General features: G+C 37.9%; 1 protein-coding gene and 1 pseudogene across 19 annotated transcripts in view; one reads left to right on the top strand and one right to left on the bottom strand.

Moving 5' to 3' along the window:
• Positions 1-19732, bottom strand: part of ANK2 (ankyrin 2) — a 683094-nt gene that overhangs the window by 309661 nt on the left and 353701 nt on the right. The window lies entirely within an intron of this gene.
• On the top strand, positions 569-1288 carry LOC101271311 (ubiquitin-conjugating enzyme E2 N-like; annotated as a pseudogene).

The raw sequence follows: 19732 nt of genomic DNA, 5'->3' as shown, positions 1-19732 counted from the left end.
TTTCTCTCATATGGATACACCAAAATATGTTTACCCTTGTTTCTACGGTTCAACAGTCAAGCCTACTTTGCTATTGATAAAGAATGCTGCAATGATCATCCATTTACAGAAATGGTTGTTCAAGTTTCTGATTATTTTCTTAGACAACTCTAGAGAGGGAATTACTAGCTGAAGGAGCATTAAGATTTTATGACTTTTAATACAACTTTTTTTTTTACTACAACTATGACTTCTTTTGTTTTCAAGAAAGCACCAGCAATATATGAGGGACGTTTTACATTCATCAGCTTTAAATATTATGTTCTATATTTGTTTGAGTTTGCTAATCCAAGAGTTTGTGAGTATTCCTGAAATGTATTTTCTTTTTAAAGACATTCAGAGAATGAGATTTGACACCCTCCCTTGACAAAACCCTGCATGACTGATTGAAGATAAACTGGCTTTGAATATAACAAAGTCTAAAATGTTACAGACACTTGTTGTTGTTGTTTGATGCAGAATAAAATTAGGAACAAGAGAGAAAGTGGGCCGGAAACCAGACCAGAGGCCGAACTCGGGATCCGACAAGATGGCCGGGCTGCCCCCAGGATTATCAAGGAAACCCAGTGTTTGCTGGCAGAACCAGTTTCCGGCATTAAAGCAGAACCAGATGAGAGCAACGCCTGTTATTTTCATGTGGTCACTGCTGGCCCTCAGGTATTCCCCCTTTGAGGGAGGGACTTTTAAACTTGAACTATTCCTTCCAGAAGAATACCCAATGGCAGCCCCTAAAGTATGTTTCATGACCAAAATGTATCATCCTAATGTAGACAAGTTGGGAAGAATATGTTTAGATATTTTGAAGGATAAGTGGTCCCCAGTACTGCAGATCCACGCAGTCCTGCTATCGATCCAGGCTTTGTTAACTGCTCCCAACCCAGATGACCCATCAGCAAATGATGCAGCGGAGCAGTGGAAGACCAACGAAGCCCAAGCCATAGAAACAGCTAGAGCATGGACTAGGCTATATGCCACGAATAATATTTAAATCTATCCAATCATCAAGTGTACATCACTTCCCCTGTTCTGCCAAGGCTTCTTCCTTTTTTGTTTGCATTTAATGGACACAGTCTCAGAAACATTACAGAATAAAAGCCCAGACATCTTCAGTCCTCTGGTGAGTAAATGCACAGTAGCAAATCTATGTCTTGTCCTGATTCACTGTTGTAAAGCATGAGCAGAGGCTAGAAATATCATCTGGGTTGTTGTGAAATGTTTAAAAGCAGTGGCCCTTCTCTGCTTTTATTCATCTCCCTCATCATGGTTTAAGTATAAAGCACTATGAATGAAGGTAGTTGTCAGGGTTAGCTGCAGGGGTGTGGGTGTTTTTCTTTTTTTATTATTATTTTTTTTTAGTGGTGGGGGGGAAGGTAGTTTTCATTTTATGGGCTCCTTACCCCCTTTTTATGGTGATCTGATTGCATTGGTTAAAAGCAGCTAACCAGTTCTTTAGAATATGCTCTCTAGCCAAGTCTAACTTTATTTAGACACTGTAGATGGACAAGCTTGATTGTTTGAACCAAAATGGGAACATTACGCAAACATCACGGCCCTCACTAATAACATTGTGACTTTGCTGTCAAGTGTAGAATCCTCCCTTCAATTAAAAGCTTGTGACCACTTTGTATGGCTTGTCTGGAAACTTCTGTAAAACTTATATTTTAATAAAAAAATTTTTGTTATTCTACTTTGCCTCTGTACAGTTTATTTTACTGTGTTTATTTCATTTTTCCCAATGTGACCATCGTATTTAAAAATTAAAACTGATGAAACATTCTATTTTGGTCTTCACCGTCTGACAAATTGAATGGTGAGAGAGAGATTTTGCCAGTTTCTTTTCACTGATGCAAATTTGCGTTAAGATACATCACTGAATGGAGTATTTATAAGCTGGCCCTGAGCACGCCTAAAGCATCAGTATGTGACATTTTTTACCTCCTAGAAATTTGAAATGTGTTTGTATTGTCTGATTAGTTAGACGATCATAGAGTCACAGCACAGCCACACTTGTGACTGGCTTTGTGTGGGACTTTCACCTGTGCCACATTTGTGTCTGCCATTTGCGTTATGACCTTGCTCTTATTTCTTGTCTCAAAACTTCATGTGTGACCACCGGTGTGGATTATTAGGAAACACCAATCTGATAATCACTTGGGGTTTGCTGAGGCATTTATGAGTCTTTCTTACAGACCTGCTGAGCAAATCTCAAGCAGCCAGCTTGCATAAGTATCATCAGAAAGGTTTCTCCCTTAGAAGGCATCATATCCTCAGTTAATGATTCTTACTGTCATCCCTCTAATATTAGCTACGGGAGCTCCTTTTATTCTTTAATTTGATAATCAGCTCTTTTTTCTGCATTGACAGAGTTCCTCCCCCACAAAACTGTTCTTTCCCACCCTTCCATATCTAATTCCTGACTCTTGTTGTTTTTAAGACATAAATGCAGTCAGTCATAAGTATGTAAATGTTAACCTGTGGGTTGGAACCTTTGTCTCTTGCAGTTTAAGGTAATGGACATTGTAGCCCATCTGAGTTTTCCCCACTCTTATTCTCGTAACTTCTGGAGTTTCTTCAGAATGTGGTGTATTTTATTGTGCTCCTATGTAAGATGAAGCATTACCTATTAAAATTACATTTTCAACATAAAAAAGAGATGAAGTGATACAGAACATGAAGGTAATTTAATCATATTTTGATCATACTATATCTCAAATAAAAGGTTTCTTTGTGTCTTAAGTAACGTAAATCAAGTACATTGTTCTCCCTTACTGTCAAAAAGGTATTTCAAATTTGTCAACCTGAGTTTTTTATCTCTTGTATCTTCTTCTGTATTACAAAAGCTCTTAGCTCCATTTTACATGGGAATGCAATAAAGTCATTGACTAGTCACAGTTGTAAAAAGTCACTGATAAATTAAGGAGGAGAAATGATACAAACTCCCCACTTTCTAAGATAAAACCTGACATTGACCCATGCAGCAGATTTTCAACAGGACAACTGTTATGTAATATTTCTCAGCCCACTGAATGACCTCACAACGGATAGGAACATCCGTTCCTATTTTCTTATATTCTTTTTTCTTCTTCCCTCCTTTCCATCTACAATGGTAAGTAGGTATGGAAAAAAACAAAACAAAACAACAACAAAAAATTTCTAGCCCAGTAAAGTCAGATACTAATTATAAATTTCTTACAAAAAATGTACTGAACTATTTCCTGCAAAAATGCAACATGATCAATAATCAACTATAATGGATTGTACATTTCAATGCTTAGAATATGAAATTCTACAGTGAATTAAAAAATCATTTTCTAATATCATCTCCTTCAGAAAGCTTGCATGATTAAGTGGATTAATCTACAGTTTACTAAGCTTAGGTAATAGCCTGACAATTAGGTTTTAGCTAATACTGATACTGGAAGAAAGTTATAAATTCCTAAGAATATAATGCCTACAGCAATGTTTTTTTCAAAATGTAGTATTCTTAGAACCAATAAAAGAATCTCCTGGAATATTTGTTTCAATGCAGATTCCTGAGCCATTTCCAAGTTACTGAATCAGAATCTCAGTAGGGTTTGGGATATCTTTTTTGAACGACATCCTCAGATATTCTTTTGCACACTAAAGTTTGAGAAAAGCAGATGATTTCTACATCTAAAGCAAAATAGCTCTTGTTGCCAAATATCAACCTAAAGATATTTAACCAGATCACCAAATCCAGTGCTATTTTGAGAAAAGGAATGTCTTAATAATTATTTGTGAATATACAGCCTTTTCTTGAATCGGAGGCACTGTTGGAAAATAGCCATTCATAAAATATTCTGCCATTTAGCAAAACCTCTCTGAACCACTATTTATAGTTATGTGTTAACTTCAGATTAAAGAGGTAAATAATGCTTAAGCATCTACGCTAGACCCTCTCCCCATGTACATCAGGTCTATTCTGGCATCCAGGTTTCCATGGATGAAGTTTCACAGGCCCCTGTGTTTCTTTCCCATCTGCCATATGCCACCAAACCCACATGCAGTAGGATGGCAGTGGCACAGTATAGTGGATTATAATGGGGTTTCAGAGGTGATTTTGAGGACATCCATTTGAAAAGCAAACGCAATATTATCAAGGTCTAAAGTGAAAAGATCTTCATTCAGGACATGAGGATTGGAACTCAAGAGGAATACCTCTGAAAGTCACATGAATTTAAATGCATTAATCATGCTTAAGGAAATTATCATATGGGAAAATAAGGTGTGATAGATATTTTTTAAATCTGATAAAAAGACACAATTATTGCCTGTCAATATTATATATTTTTCTCATTCACAGTCAAGTATAATTTAATTTATTGAAACATGTGCTTACTTCTCTACTGTCCTAAGTTGATTATAGCTGTATAGTTGTAATAGTAATTTAGATACAAAAGTAGTATTTCTCAGACTTTAGTGTATATACAAAAATCTTTCTAAAATGCATATTTTGATTCTTAGGTCTGGGGTGGGCCCCAAGATCCTATATTTCTAACAAACTACAGATAATATGAATGCTGGTGATCTGAGGACCACACACTTTGAATAGCAAGGTGCATTTTTACAACCATTTTTAATTGAAGTATAGTTAATTTACACTGTTGTCTAAAGTACATTTTTAAATCTATACCTACTGCACCATACCTAAGGCACTTTCAACCTTGTGGTCTTAGGAGTAATGTTTAGAGCATAAGAAAAAAAAGTTGTTGAAATATCCCACCATTTCATAAATGTATTTGGGCTCTTACTAGCTAACCCAAAATTACAAATCCATGGTACTTTTCATAATAGCAATCAACCCCATACTACTTTTCTCAAAATATGCATTAGCTACTCAGTGTTCACAGAGCTGGCCCCATTCTATCTCATCCTTGACTTTGACTCTCTTCCTGGACACCCAACTCTGCCAGTCAAAATTTTACACATTTCAAGTCCATTGAAATATTACCTCTTCATGAAATTTTTCCTGATGGCCTCAATAGAATGTAATTTCCCCTCCTTCCAAATTCTCATACTTATCAAATAGCCAAATCATATAAACACTGTCCTTTGAACATCTACTTGGACTTGGCCATCTACCTTTTCACTTCCTTTAGACCAGTTGTTCTTTCTCAAATCCAGAGGCACATTATGCATATGAGGAGACATATGACAGAAACTGAGGCCACAAGCCTCACCTAAGACTCATTAAAGCACAGTTTCTGGGGAGTGAGACCCAGGCATCAGAATTGTTTTAAATTTCTGGGATTCATGGCACCACAGCTGAGAAACACCATCTTAGATGGTAGGCTCTCCAAAGGGTTGCACTAGGTCTTAGGCATAAGCATTTATAATAGTATACTCAATTCAACTCAATAAATACTTACTAAGGGCCTTGAACACTTAACAGTAGGCACTTAATAAATACACATCAAATTGAACATTTAAATTTGTCATATTTGCACACTGGGAAGAAAAGGAAAGCGCGTTAATCAAACATTTTAATTCTTCACAACACATTCTTAGGTGATAGACTATCAAAACAGACCAAATCCTTTGTATAAAAAAATTTTGAAATTGCTGATCTATTCCTCAACTCCTCTGCCATCACATGTTCACTCTGTAGATTAAGATTTTCCATAAGACTGTGTCCAATTTACTCTTTTTTCAGAAAAGCACTTTTCTCCTCTCATAAGTTGAATAGGTATTACAAATCATTAATGGAATTTGCAGCAGCAACCATACTGGAAATAATCAGCTGACATCCAAGGTAGGGCAGACTTTTTGCTGCTGTCAAACAAAATTAATCACACATTTCCAGCATGCTGAGTAGAGGCGGCCTGGGCTCCATCAGATGCGGTATTTCTACAGCCTGGCAGCCGTCGGTGACCAGCAGGAGAGCCAAGCTGTTTTCAGAAAACACCGCAATGGGTTTCTGTATCTTCTCTTCTTTTCTTTCTTCTTTTCAATTCCTAAGGGAGAATCTCCCGGCAATGTACCCAGGAGATTCCAATGCCATGGAAACAAGGAAGTAGAGTGTTTGAAAAGCTGGCTGTAGGAAAGAATGCCATTCTCCTTGCTTTGTTCTACCTCTGCGTTATAGCCTTTTGCAGAGGACTCGGGGAATTATTTAAATAATTCAGGCTGAGTCCTAGTTTCACCTGAGTTATACAGATGATCCAGGCACACTAGGTTGCCCTGGCCATATTACCCAGATATACCTATTCTAGTATTCTTCAGTATTATTTAGTAGAGATCTAAGTTGTATATGCTCAATCGACAATGGGTTAACTTACTCATTATTTAAAAATAGGGCTCCCCTGGTGGCGCAGTGGTTGGGGGTCCGCCTGCCGATGCAGGGGACACGGGTCCGTGCCCCGGTCCGGGAAGATCCCACATGCCACGGAGCGGCTGGGCCCGTGAGCCATGGCCGCTGAGCCTGCGTGTCCAGAGCCTGTGCTCCGCAACGGGAGAGGCCACAACAGTAAGAGGCCCGCATATCGCAAAAAAAATAAATAAATAAACTGCCAGGTATTGTGCAAAACTCCAAGAATCGACACAGTGGAGAAAATAGGCAGGTCTATGAACAGTACATTTCAATTGTCATAAATTGTATAACAGAGTTTGAATAGGGACACTCTAATATTTTTAATTACAGCACCCAATAAACAATAAACACGTACTTTGGGAACTAGAAAGGAAGGACAGCAAAAAAATTTTTCTTGAAGTAACTGTTTTTTTAAGAAAAAAGAAAGAACAATCAAAGTCATCATGGTAATTTCTTACACTTACATTTTGGTTGAGCATTGACTAAGGCATTGTTATTGCCTAAGCAACCTCCCTATACAACTCTCTGAGGTGATCTCACACCCCATCCCCCGCAATACCTCTAAGAAAATAATCTTCTAATTTTGAGAATACCTCATGCTTACTTTATTTGAACATCACAAAGGCCAGTCTAGCAAGAAGACTGACACTTGAACACCTGGATAGACTGGCACTTTGAACTCTGCAGCATTCATAATACAGTTTTCCGGTACTTCCCTGGTGGTCCAGTGGTTACGAATTCATCTTGCAATGCAGGGGGTGCTAGTTTGATCCCTAGTCGGGGAACTAAGATCCCACATGCTGCGGGGCAACTAAGCCCATGTGCTGCAACTACTGAGCCCGCACGCCACAGCTAGAGAGAACAATGTGCACCGCGATGAAGACCCCAGGTGCCGCAACTAAGACCCGATGCAGCCAATAAATAAATAAATAGTTTTTTTAAAAAAAACACACAGTTTTCCCCCAGAAATTCAACAGTCTATGTTGCTTGAGTTTGCTTGTCATATGCTCCATACAACTGAATCTCTGATTCATTCCTGCCTGCTAGAGATGCCCTAGACAGAGGATCTGGTTTGAGCACATAAGGACTGTTACAGAAGCTGTGTCTTATTGGCCTTCTTTCCCATACTAAGTAACCCTTAGGTTATCTATCTATCATAGTAGAGCCCCCTCCTACTTATATCAATAGGACGATGGTAAAAAGTGTTGGTAAAAGTGGGGGGTTAGTTGGTAAATGCCTCCTCAAGGTACTTGCCTTTCTGTCTGATCTCTTTCGCTGTACAGTGCTGATTTTATTAAAAAGAGGGGAGGGGTAAGGTGTACTGCTATCTAAGCCTAGATCAGATTATAAAGCTATTATGGCAACAAAAAGGAAGCAGTTAATCCTACCAGGGGTGCAGGTAGTGAGTAGGGAAGAGTAAATATGTTAGTGGATCAAGGAAAGAGGAAGCCTGGTTAAGGAGAAGGTGGATTTAAGTTTGGAAGGTTTTCTGGCAGCCAAGGTAGGCTACAGTCCAGGTAAGGTACAAGATATGATGAAATATATGGAGATGTTCACAAAGTCCTGCCTGATCCCTTGGTCTGAGTAGTGAACTGTACTATGCATCTCTAGAGCACTCTTTAAAAATATGTAGCATGGCCTTCATCGCAATGAACTGTAAATGCTGTTTATTATCTAGCCTACCACCCTGTCAGCTGACTGACGTTGGAAATCATGCTGTTGTATCTGCCAGACCCTGTCTCTAATCTGAGTGAAAAGACATCAGGCCTAAGCTTCTGTCAGCTCCTACTTCACTTAGGCTTTGTTTTTAAATAAATGTGAGGCAATTAAGACATGTACAATATACATGAGAAGCAGTCATTATTTTAGGACTATGGGATGGTTGCCATCTCAGTTTAAAGTGGACTCAATCTTATTCTTAGGGCTTTCTCCTGTCTATTATTTCTTTCTAAAAAAAATCTAACTAGACATTCTTGGCTCATCACTTCTCTGGGGTGTGATAGTGTCCTTTGTCCATCACCATTACTGTCAACAAAACTGGATGTTATGATAGGTACCAAGGGTTTACTAAGCAAGTAAATATAAGCATTTCAAATGTCCCAAGGGCTTATTGTCTTATACAGAAAAAGGCCAAGGCAGAATGGAAGGTTAATGACATATGCCATAAATTAATTAGTATCTAAGGGTTTTCAAAAGACTCAGTGCATTCAATGGCAGCAGCGAGTAAAGTCGGGAAAGTTACACAAGGGAATGAGGGCGCTGGATCTCTATTCAAGGAAATGTAGTACAGTCTCACTGAATAGGAATGGTTGCTGCAGAAGAAAATAAAGAGTGTTTAATTGGTTGATTTCGAAACTGTAGTGATAGACTTACAGGGCAAATATATTCTGTCTTTCAGACAAATGCAGTGCTTTCCTGATATCCCCAAACCAAGCAATTCAAGTAACTGCATTTTTGTTGGAATTCAAACTCAGAGTCACTAAGTTTAGTTGGAATCAGATGAAAAAATTCAAACAGTGGCAATGCCATTTGTACTGATTAGTCCCAGAGGAAAAGATGCCAAGTACTCATGTGCTTAGAGAATCAGCACTACACTTCTAATTAGAACTCACAATTTCATGAACTCTAGTGATGCCGAGACTTTTAAAGTGACAAAGTGACAATGCTTGCATGCTAGGAATAGAGCTCAGTAGAAGACAAAGGAAAGCAGATCAGCTTTGTCTAGCAGAAGGGAAAGCATTCCACGACAAGAGAAATGAAAAATAGTACATTTTAATTTGGAGAATATAAAATGTCTCTCTGAGCAGAAAGGCTTGGAGAGGAGAATTTATGTTCCAAACCTCTGCAGTGTCCACCCAGGATGAAGAACAAAATATAGACAAGTGGTGTAAAGACTGACATGTGGGCTGACCCTCAACACAAGAGGGTCATACGAAGCCACAATATTGACCAGAACATCCAACTGGGCTTGGGATAAGATGGGTTAGATTATTCCGGTCAAGTGTCAATACAGAGGGAGATAATACCACTTTACAGCACAGTGCAAAGCTGTAAAGGCTCCGCACCTAGAAAACAAGATGAAAGGGAGGAGGAGGTTACCAGAGTCAAACAGAAGACAGAACTCTGGCAGTAGCACTACAGGTAGGATACTCATGCATCCCTGAGGGAGGCCAGAGAAGGAGGAATGAATAGGGACTGTGGTAAAGGTAGAAGTGATGAGTTCCAGGAACACACTGGATATTCAGTTTGAGAAAGAACAATGAGCCACATGCAGTCCCCAAGGTTAAAGAGAAACATTACCCTTTAATGGAAAAGTTTAGCATAAACGATGATGCAATAAAGAGATGAGCAGTTCTTTCTTGTCCTATTTAGTTTCATTCGGTAGCAAAATACTCAGTTTGAGATATCATACAGGGTGTCAAAGGCCAGATGCATTGTCTGACTTTTAAAAGACTGATTGCAATAGGGAAGTCTCACGAACGTATGTGGATCTTCTTTGATTGTGTTATCCCTTCTCTTACTAAGTACACCTTCTCCTCTCCCAGCCTTCCTGAGGCGTGTAGCTGTTGCTAATCGTTCACTGTAGCCCGTGCTGGAGACCTGGATGACAGCCTGCTCTAATTTGGCTCATTTGATGGCTTGTGCCAATAAATTCTAAAATTCGGCTCTCCAGGTGGCAAGGCTGTTTTATAACAAATTGCTGGCTAATTAGGGCATAAATGTTCTTTTCTTCATTTCTCCCTGACCTTGCTGATTACATGCCCAGCGTCCTCCCTCCCTCCTTGTTCTACAGTAACCCCTGCAATCTGTTCACATCGCCTATTCCTTCTAGGACTTTGATCTTCATTTCCAACTTTCTTAATCTGTTGAATCTGACATCACTTACTTGATTTTATATATTTTCAGTGTTTCCCTAAATCTAGAGTTGTACTTTATTATTTATTTATTATAAAATTGCCTACATTTTGGGACTCTTAGCCATGTCATTATTCTCTTGGTAACAAATATACAATCATATGAGTCATTTCTGATCATTCTCTTGATCCTCATTTGATATCAAACTCTAATCTGAAATCTGGGAAATACATACAGGTGCTTCTCTAGGCACTTTTCTAATCCACTACTAAAATAGTATATTTTTATTTGCTTTTCATCATATGTTATCAAGTTAAAATTTTCCAAAGTTTTTAGGGGAAGCCTATTTGTATGACATTCACAATACAGCAACTGGTAGAAGCAAACAAGGGTAACACAAGTTTAAAGGACTTCCAGGGACCTCTAGTTTGCAAATTATTTTAAAATAACAAAGTAAATATTCTTGTAATAATTTCCATCACCACTTACATGTGACACATCCAGTATATACATAACTAATTGCCTCAATTTTGTGTATCTTTACAATTCTTACATTGTGTAAGAGAAATTCACAATGAAGGCAGGAAAAGCTTAAAGATTTTTTATCAGCTAGTCATAGGCAATTATTAGCAGATTTGTTTTGTTGCAAAGACATGGCTATAAAGTTCAGATCTTTCCAATACTCTGGAGAAAACTGAAGAAAAAAATAAAATATCACAGAAAGAGATGATTTATTTTGGGTTTCTTTGGGAATAGTTGCCCAAATCATCTCTTTAACTTGTGATCTTTAATGATCTCTTTAATTTAGGAATAACTGCCCAAATGATATACTTAATGCCCCAACTGTACAGACTCATAACAGTATGCTTAGAAAATCAACTAGCATTACTCAATGGCCCCAAAGACACAATGATTGTGTGACCAATGGACAGGAGAACAAGCTTGGTCCACCTAACCAGGGAGAAACATGTGACCAGTTAACTTATTTTCACTGTGGCCATGCAGCCTGGGTGAAAAACCAGGCAACTTTAGACTCATGGTTTGGGTTATCATATGCAAAGTGCAGCCCCAGAGGAATACTTGTTAGCATCTAAGCCTGGCATTCTTATGTGGGGAAATCATACCTGGAGGCAAAGATGAGCATGTTCTCTTTCCCAGCTCTCCTAGGAGCTCTTCTATCTCCTTTTGTTGTCTCTACCCTAACAATTTCTTTCTTGTAACTACAGGTGTCACTCCAAGACTGTCCTCCATCTATGAGTGATTTCATTACTTCTCATGATTTCAACCTCACCACACTGATGGTTTTTAAAATTATAGCTGTCCTGATCTTTCCCCCAAGTATCACACGTCAAATGTCTGTTGGACTGTTGGAAGCCATCCTGGAGTCCCTGCGCCGTGACAAAGTCATGATGCAATCAAAGGCAGGACTGCGAAGCAGCACTGTGCCAGGACGGTGGACTACATCTCTATTGATTTGTTTGGCTGTGTTAAGCTTATATATGGAAACAGCACAAGGGGGATTTACGCCCAGGGTTAGGAAAATGAGAAAAACTACTACCCCCCCCCACACTATTATTATCACAAAATGGAAAGTACCTATTTCGGCCCCAGGAAACTGGGAACGCAATACACAGTCTGGAAATACAGGGATGTTCCTATGGAAAACACCCCCAACTGAACAACAGTGGCCCTACGAAGGGGTTGTTGATGATTTTGCTTTCATATGGGTCCACTATAAAGAAAGGTTAATACTCTGGCAACAACTGGCGGATGATAAACAGGAGCGTAGGAGGTATTGTGAGTGCTACTAGTGCAGTCAGGTACACAGGAACTGTAGGATATATTGTAAATATTTTCAAGGCACTATTCAAAAAACTTGCCCATGCAGAAAGAACACGAAGCTTGCACTTGTGTAATAAAGACTTACATAACAGCTTGGCTTAACTACTAGAAAATAACCTGCAACTAATGAGAACTTGGGGAAGTATCTTGTTAGTACATCTAGAAACTGGGGACGTTTTCAGAAAACTGATAAAAATATTTTGAGGTTAGAATATGTTGAGATTTTTTGATTTTGTACATGATGATGAAACCTGCCTAAATATAAATACCTGCTCTGAAAAATAAATGTGTGCTCGATGTGCTGACATCTACAAAGGGTGTCAGGTCTTATTTCCTTCGCCGACGCCGTCCATCCCTCAGGTTTCCCTGGACTCGTTGGAGCTGGAGTCCGACACTGGACTTTTCCCTCTGCATGTTCCACAGGCACCATGAGCCCTACAGGTGAAAATCGGAACCCAGCCCCTTTCCCTCTGAACCTGCTCTTCTGCTATTAGCTCTGTCAGTTGCTAGTACGAACAGCCACCAAATCACCAGAATTGGACACCTAGGAGTCACTTTTCACTCTTACTCTTCCCCCACTTCACCTCACCACTAAGTCCACTCAGTGGCTTAATCAGACTCATTTACCTTTATCTGTCCCTTCCTCTCCACAGCTACCACCACTACATCTTAGTTTATTCCAAGATCACATCTCCCAAGTTTTATAACTCCCTAAATAAATTCTGTCTCTAGACTTTCCCATTCTCTGCAGTCTCCACAGTGATGGAAATAATAAATCTGGTCATGTCGCCCCACTGCTTAAAGCCTTTTAAAGTCTCCTCTTTAGCTATACAACATACAGTCCAAGCTTACTACCATGAGGCACGATAGCTTTACTTCTGCCTCATGTATCATATGCTCTACTTGCTTTTCATTTTATAATCTAGCAGCAGAAAACCTACATGATGCTCACTATTGCCAAGGCTTATTCTATGCACTTTACATATATTAACTCACGTAATTCTCACAGAAACTCTATTAGGCAGGTTCCGTAATTATCTCAGTTTTTACAGATGAGGAAACCGAGACACAGAGAAGCTAATCATTTGTCCAAGCTTACACACCTCGCACACGTCAGAGCCGCTGTCCCATTCCAGACTCCAACCTCAGCCCCAATATGCCCTTCTTTCCAGGCTGTGCCGGCCTGTTTTCACTTCCCCATGACATGAGTCATGCTCTAACTTCTGTCAGAAATGCTTCTGTTGCACCTGTGCCTGGATCACTCCTACTTATCCTTTAAAGCTCAGCTCAGTCATCAGAACTTGCAGGAGTTCTTGTCCGGCCTTTTCTGTGCTCTTGTACTAGACTATGCACATTTCCATCACGTCAGTTATCATGTAATAAAATAATCATCTATTAAATGAGGGAGACATATTCCCGGGCCTCAAGGAATTAGTTTTCTATATTTTGTATTTTGCACCGCACAATGTCCTACCATTAAGAAGCATTCAATAAATGTGTGTTGAGTGAAGAATTAATAATACATGGATGAATAAAGAATACCCCAACTAGTAACCAAGAACCTTTCTTAATAAGAGTACCACAACAGAACTTTAAGCACTCACAGAATGGGTCCAGTAGCCCCTAGAGTCAGTTTACAAAAACTGTAAGAGGCCTAAGTGTGTGTGCGTGTGCGTGTGCGTGCGTGTGCGTGTGTGTGCGTGTGTGTGTTGGGGGGGAGGACAACGTGAATCAAGGTAGGAAGAGATTAAAACTTGAAGCTACACAGACTGTTCAGTAAAACCAAGCATCCTTATAAGATGGATATGTGTTAATAGTTCAACAAATCCATATAGTTTCCTAATAATGCTTTGATTTTGGCTACCTTTTCAGTTTGTTTTAAAGTTCTAATTTTAAAAGGCCTTAAAGTATCATAAAATATATACCTGGACCTGGCGGACACCAGGGTCATGACTCCAGCAAAGTAGCCACCGTTTTACACATCCCAGCTGAAAAACAGCCCTAGATTGGGAGCCCTGGTATAACAAGTTCTCATGAAGCACTCGATTAGTAAATATCAAGAAATTAGCTTTTGCATAATAACCTTGCAAATGAAAATTGGCACATCACTTGGTGTTAGAAACATGGCCTGTCCTCACTGTCAAGCTGACCTGAGTCTCCTTCATAAGCAGATAAGGGGCCTTTGTAAAGCTGTACCTCGCTCAAAATCAACATTTAAATACTCTTCTCATTGCTAGGCTTTGACTGCTCTTTAAGATGACCTCTAAGCAATAGAAAGATCACTGTTCTAGGGGTCAGGAGACCTTAAGTCTAGGCCCACATCTGCCCTTAACGACTTACATGATTTTGGCCAATGTATTTGACTTCTCTGCATCTCGGTTTCCTCATATAAAATAAGACATTGGGATTTTGAAATTTTAAGCTAATTCCAGCTCTATTTTAAGCTACTTGGAGCCCTAGAAGTTTATACTCTCGAAGAAACTAGTATGAATCACACAGTAAATTCACTTGTATGCATACACACATCAACACACACACACTCTCGAAAGAGAGAGAGAGAGAGATTGAGGGTTCGTAAATATATTGGTTTTGCAATAATAAAAATATTACCTTTATTATACACATAGGATAGGTGCTAAGGATATTTAAGAGGTATTACATTTGTTTAAATTTCAATTCTAAAATTGTTTATTTGTTAGAGGTTCTACAGATGCACAGAAAATGAATTGCAATTTATGACTCAGATCATAAATAAAAGACTGTTTACTTCCCAAAGAACCATACAAGGCAAGAGTGTTCACACTAGTCTGGATTTTCTAAAAACGGGGAAAATGAGGGGCTTCTGGCATGGGAAAAACAAAAGACGGCTGTGTGCCACACCAGAGTATAGAGCCCTCCTGGCTAATCCTGGCTGAATCCTGACTGGCATGCCTGCTGTTACGTATATACTCACTGAACAATTGGTACTGCATATGGGAAACACAACTAAAGCAGGCACAAAATCCTATCATCATGATAAGCCCCTAGGAGTATTGTTGAGGGAACTTAATCCACACAGAGAGATGGATGAGGTAGGTGGAAGAGACCTTTTTTTTTTTTTTTTTTTTACTGTTAGACTCACAGCGAAATCCACTATGCCATATCAAACTCTAAAGCGTTTCAAATTCATAAAGAATTAATGAGGCAAAATTTCTCAAAAATAAGTAATATACATCTTTAACACCAAAAAGCAAAACAGCTTAAACTGGACCACACTGCAAAAAGTTCCAAAAATGACTTTCAATGGAAGGAAAGCCATTTGTATTGTACATTATCTACTGAAAAAAAAAAAAAACTTTTTTTGTGTTTTTCAAAAAAAAATCATATTTCAGTTTAATGTCTTAGGTCAACCACAAAATAAAACGTTGTACTAAAATGAGCTGAGTGGTGAGCACTCCATAAATAAAGTGACATATGAGCCATCAAATGAAATACAGGAGCAGAAAAGTATTTTTCCCTTTGCAACCTAAACAAATTCTCATGTATTTAGTTGAAAATTAGCAAGAACTATCATAATGTCTACTCAAAGTAGACTGGAGATTTCTTTTTCAGCCTTACTTTTATATTTGCTTTGAGTTTGGTTTCATAATTCTAAAGGTAGAAATATTTTATTATGAGACAAAATACCATTTTCCATAATTCAGTTCTTTGATTTCCAAATTTACATTAATTTTCAAGAATTTTTAAACTTAAAATATAAAAACAGCTATCTATAACTGCCAGCAACTGAAAATAATCTCTAATAAATATCATAGATGTAGATTACTATTTACCAGTTTATTTGGTCTTCCGTCTTCTCCCAACTGAGAAAGTGGCCACAAAAAACAGAAAATGTTTTTTGATTGTGACTAAAAGCAGTTCTTTTTCCAATGGAAAATGACATATCAGCATCATTAAAGAAGTACAAACTTTGACTAGATACATGGTGAAAGCAAACTCAAGAACTACAACATATTTTCTAAGAAAGTAATACTGAAGTCCACTTTTCTCAGAATGTCTTATTTTAATACGACTGTTATCAAATATTATCTTATCTTCAATTTTGGCTGCAGATATGATTTTACTAAATGATAACTGAATACTATCACTTAGAAAACATGGCAAATTTTGTGGTATCTTTTGCTATCATTTGGTAATATCCGAAGATTTGTTATACACACATATATATATGAATACATGTTCATATGTATTCCACTGGATATATTTTTACCAAATCTCATATTCAACTTCAAAATGTTAGATTCAAGTAGAAATTACACTATAGAACGTGAATTTTGGTCAGCTATAACACAGACGCTTATCATCTGTTACCTAAGTTAGTATAAGCACCTCATTTCCTCAAGGTCACTTTAGGGTCAACAGACATATTACTTTTCATTGTGGCAGGCCTAGGGAAAATAATCAAATTAGAACTGTAGAAAGAAGAAGCAAAATATCAATTCTATTTTTAAATATGTCAGCTATACAGCCTTGAAATTACTGGGTAAATAATAGGTGAATATGTACTTGACAACTGCCATTGAACAGAGGCAAGGGATCATTCTCATACCCCAGAATATTCAGTATATGGAAAAATGTAGTCAGCCATACCTGCCTAAGTATCAATCACCCCCATGAGGTACTTATTTGTATCAAAAACATTCTAGGAGTTCCATGTTGGATCACATATTCTCAGTTTACTGAATTAGTCATAACTGTTCATTTCTTCAATTCATATAGTGTTAAATAATCTCTACTCAAAATAAGGTTCTTCTGGAGGTTTAAAAAAAACATACTATGAAAGGTTGATATGCATTCATATAGAAATATACAAAGAGCTGTATAGTCAGGAGAGAATATAACAAGATCTAAACTCATTGATCACCTTGAAATGAATTTGAGAAACCATTCCAAAGAGTAAAAATTCCAAAATGCACACCAACATTACTTTCTTTATTACAAAGTATTAAGGCAAAATGTACATGATATTTGAATTATAGATTAGGCCATCTAGGGACTTCCCTGGTGGTGCAGTGGTTAAGAATCCGCCTGTCAATGCAGGGGGCATGGGTTCGATCCCTGGTCCAGGAAGATCCCACATACCACAGAGCAACTAAGCCCATGCGCCACAACTACTGAGGCTGCATGCCACAACTACTGAAGCCCACGTGCCTAGAGCCCATGCTACACAGCAAAGAGAATCCATCACAGTGAGAAGCCCACACACTGCAACGAAGAGTAGCCCTCCCTCTCCACAACTAGAGAAAGCCCGTGTGTAGCAACAAAGGCCCAACGCAGCCCAAAAATAAATAAATAAATTTATTTTAAAAAATAAATAATAATAGATTAGGCCATCCCATGATAATCTCTACATGACCCTTGACTCCTGGGTTGAAACTTGAGACGGCCATCATAGATCCTGGCATACACAGATGAAAGTAGCCAAACCCACCCTAGGAAGGAAGCCTGTTTGAATATTTGGAAATTCAATTTATAGCTTCCAAATTAATAATCCTGCTGTAGACAAGAATCTAAAATCTATACATGGCATATCACTAGGTTTAGAATGAGGATACTTCATCATAGAAACTTTCTATAACAACAACAATAATGAAGACACTTCAAACATCCAGGCAACTATGAGTTAGAGTATGGTTATAACTTTTTTTTTTAATCAAAAGCTTCTAAGCCATTTACAATATATCATAGCTGAAACTCAGAATAATACAAATGTGCATGTATGTGTGTATATAATTTTTTCCTAAACTCTTTGACATTGTTACAGGCAGCCTACAAAAAGTATATCCTAATAACCTTTGGGAAAAGAAAAATTAATTGCTCTGCAAAGGAAAAAATACTTCCATTCAGCTAATTGTCTTCACATATGGATAAATTATAAATAAAATGTTGTAAAAATATAATCATCCCTTAAAATTATTATCAGGAAGAAGCAATAAGGAAAGGAACTTCACTCTTTCATTGGACTCTGGCCAGTGACTCAGTAAATTGTCCATGAGTAGTTCTTTATCTGATCAAGGCATTCTGTCAAAGTAAGAGTAAGTTCCCAAACCACATACACTTGTTGCTGTTGCCTAAGAACTACCTTCACAAATCAGGCATGGAAGCCATTCCGGGTCAGGCCATCTGGAAGAATTTGCAGATGGAACAGACCTCCTATCCTCTCAAAAATGAAGGTTCCCACATGGGCCAGGAGAAAAATGCCTGATTGCCCCATGTAATAGCCCAATCACTCCTACTGATTCTTTAACAACTGGAAAGAGGTCCCTGCTGTGTAATGAGATTATGGAACACATGATAGATTAGTGACCTTTTGAATTAGGACAAGCAACATGAACTCACTAACAAATTCCCCCTTATATTGGAGAGGCTATGTTAAGGGTGTCAGCCATTTGACTAAAATAGCTGAAGCACAGATGCAAATACCAATGTATAAAGCTTCATTCTTCAGTGTTCCAGTACTAAGACTGAGAACTCACATCTGGCTAGGATATTGTGAAAGCATCTGATAATTTTAGTCAACAACTACATAAAAAACATTTTCCTATTTGGATTTATACTTGTGTTTTAAACTATATTTGAAAAAAATCAATCAAAGTAGCTTTTTAGATTCATTGACCAATCAGTGAAGGCATATTGGTACAATGGGTTTTGGACAATGGGTTTATTCTTTCATTCTTGATCCTATTTTAATTGTTTAAAACTTTGTTCTATTATCACAGCACAGGGTTTTGGAGACAGGCAGAATGGTAGGTTTGACCCGGGGTAAAACCTGGGAGAGCTACATGGATTCAATCAGGGAAATCTTTCAATCCCTTTAGACATCAATCTCCTCATCTTTAATGTGAGAATAATGTAGTACCCACTCATCGGATTATTGTGAAGAGAAAATTAGATAATCTATGTAGAACTCTTAGCACAATGGCTAGCACCTAATACTGTGATAAGCTCTCAATATTTTTAACTATTGCTTTTTATTTTTTTACTTATTCTTGTAAAATGTTGTTCCAATGAGGTGAACTATTTTTCCTAATGAATAATTTTTCTATAGTTAAATTGCTCATCTTATTGGATAAAACATAATTTATTCAAACAAGTTTGACTTCGGTAAACACCATAAAGCCATAGAGAACCTCCATTTTACTTTCATTATTTTACTATTCTTACTCCTCATTTGGATCTTCTAGACAAGATAGAATTCCTTATCATATTAAGGAGGTAGTCATTAGGGAATAATCTTGACACATAAATACGTGTCAATAGAGCATCCATTTTTAAAAAGTGTGTGTTTGGGTAATGGATTTAAGTTTGCACACATCTAGCAGTATCCTCCTTCTCTGTCACCCTTTGATCAGCTACTCTTTGAGGTTACACATGAAGTCCATGCCTTTGAGACTGAAGAGAATTGGTCTATATGGAATATAGTGGCTAGACTAGCACTATACCCTAAATAGCTGAGCAATTCAAACCAAAACCCAGTCACTATTCATCCTAAAACCCCAGTACATGGACTTATTCAGAGTCTCAGAGTAATGTGTTACTCACAAACATTTTATTAGTGCTATTCAAATGTGGTTTTCAAAACAGTCTAAATTTATGAAAACAAATGGGTAATTTACATTAAGGCTT

Source organism: Orcinus orca, chromosome 4, assembly GCF_937001465.1.
Source record: "Orcinus orca chromosome 4, mOrcOrc1.1, whole genome shotgun sequence".
In the NCBI taxonomy this organism is placed as follows: domain Eukaryota; kingdom Metazoa; phylum Chordata; class Mammalia; order Artiodactyla; family Delphinidae; genus Orcinus; species Orcinus orca.
This window is presented reverse-complemented; position numbering and strand designations above follow the sequence as displayed.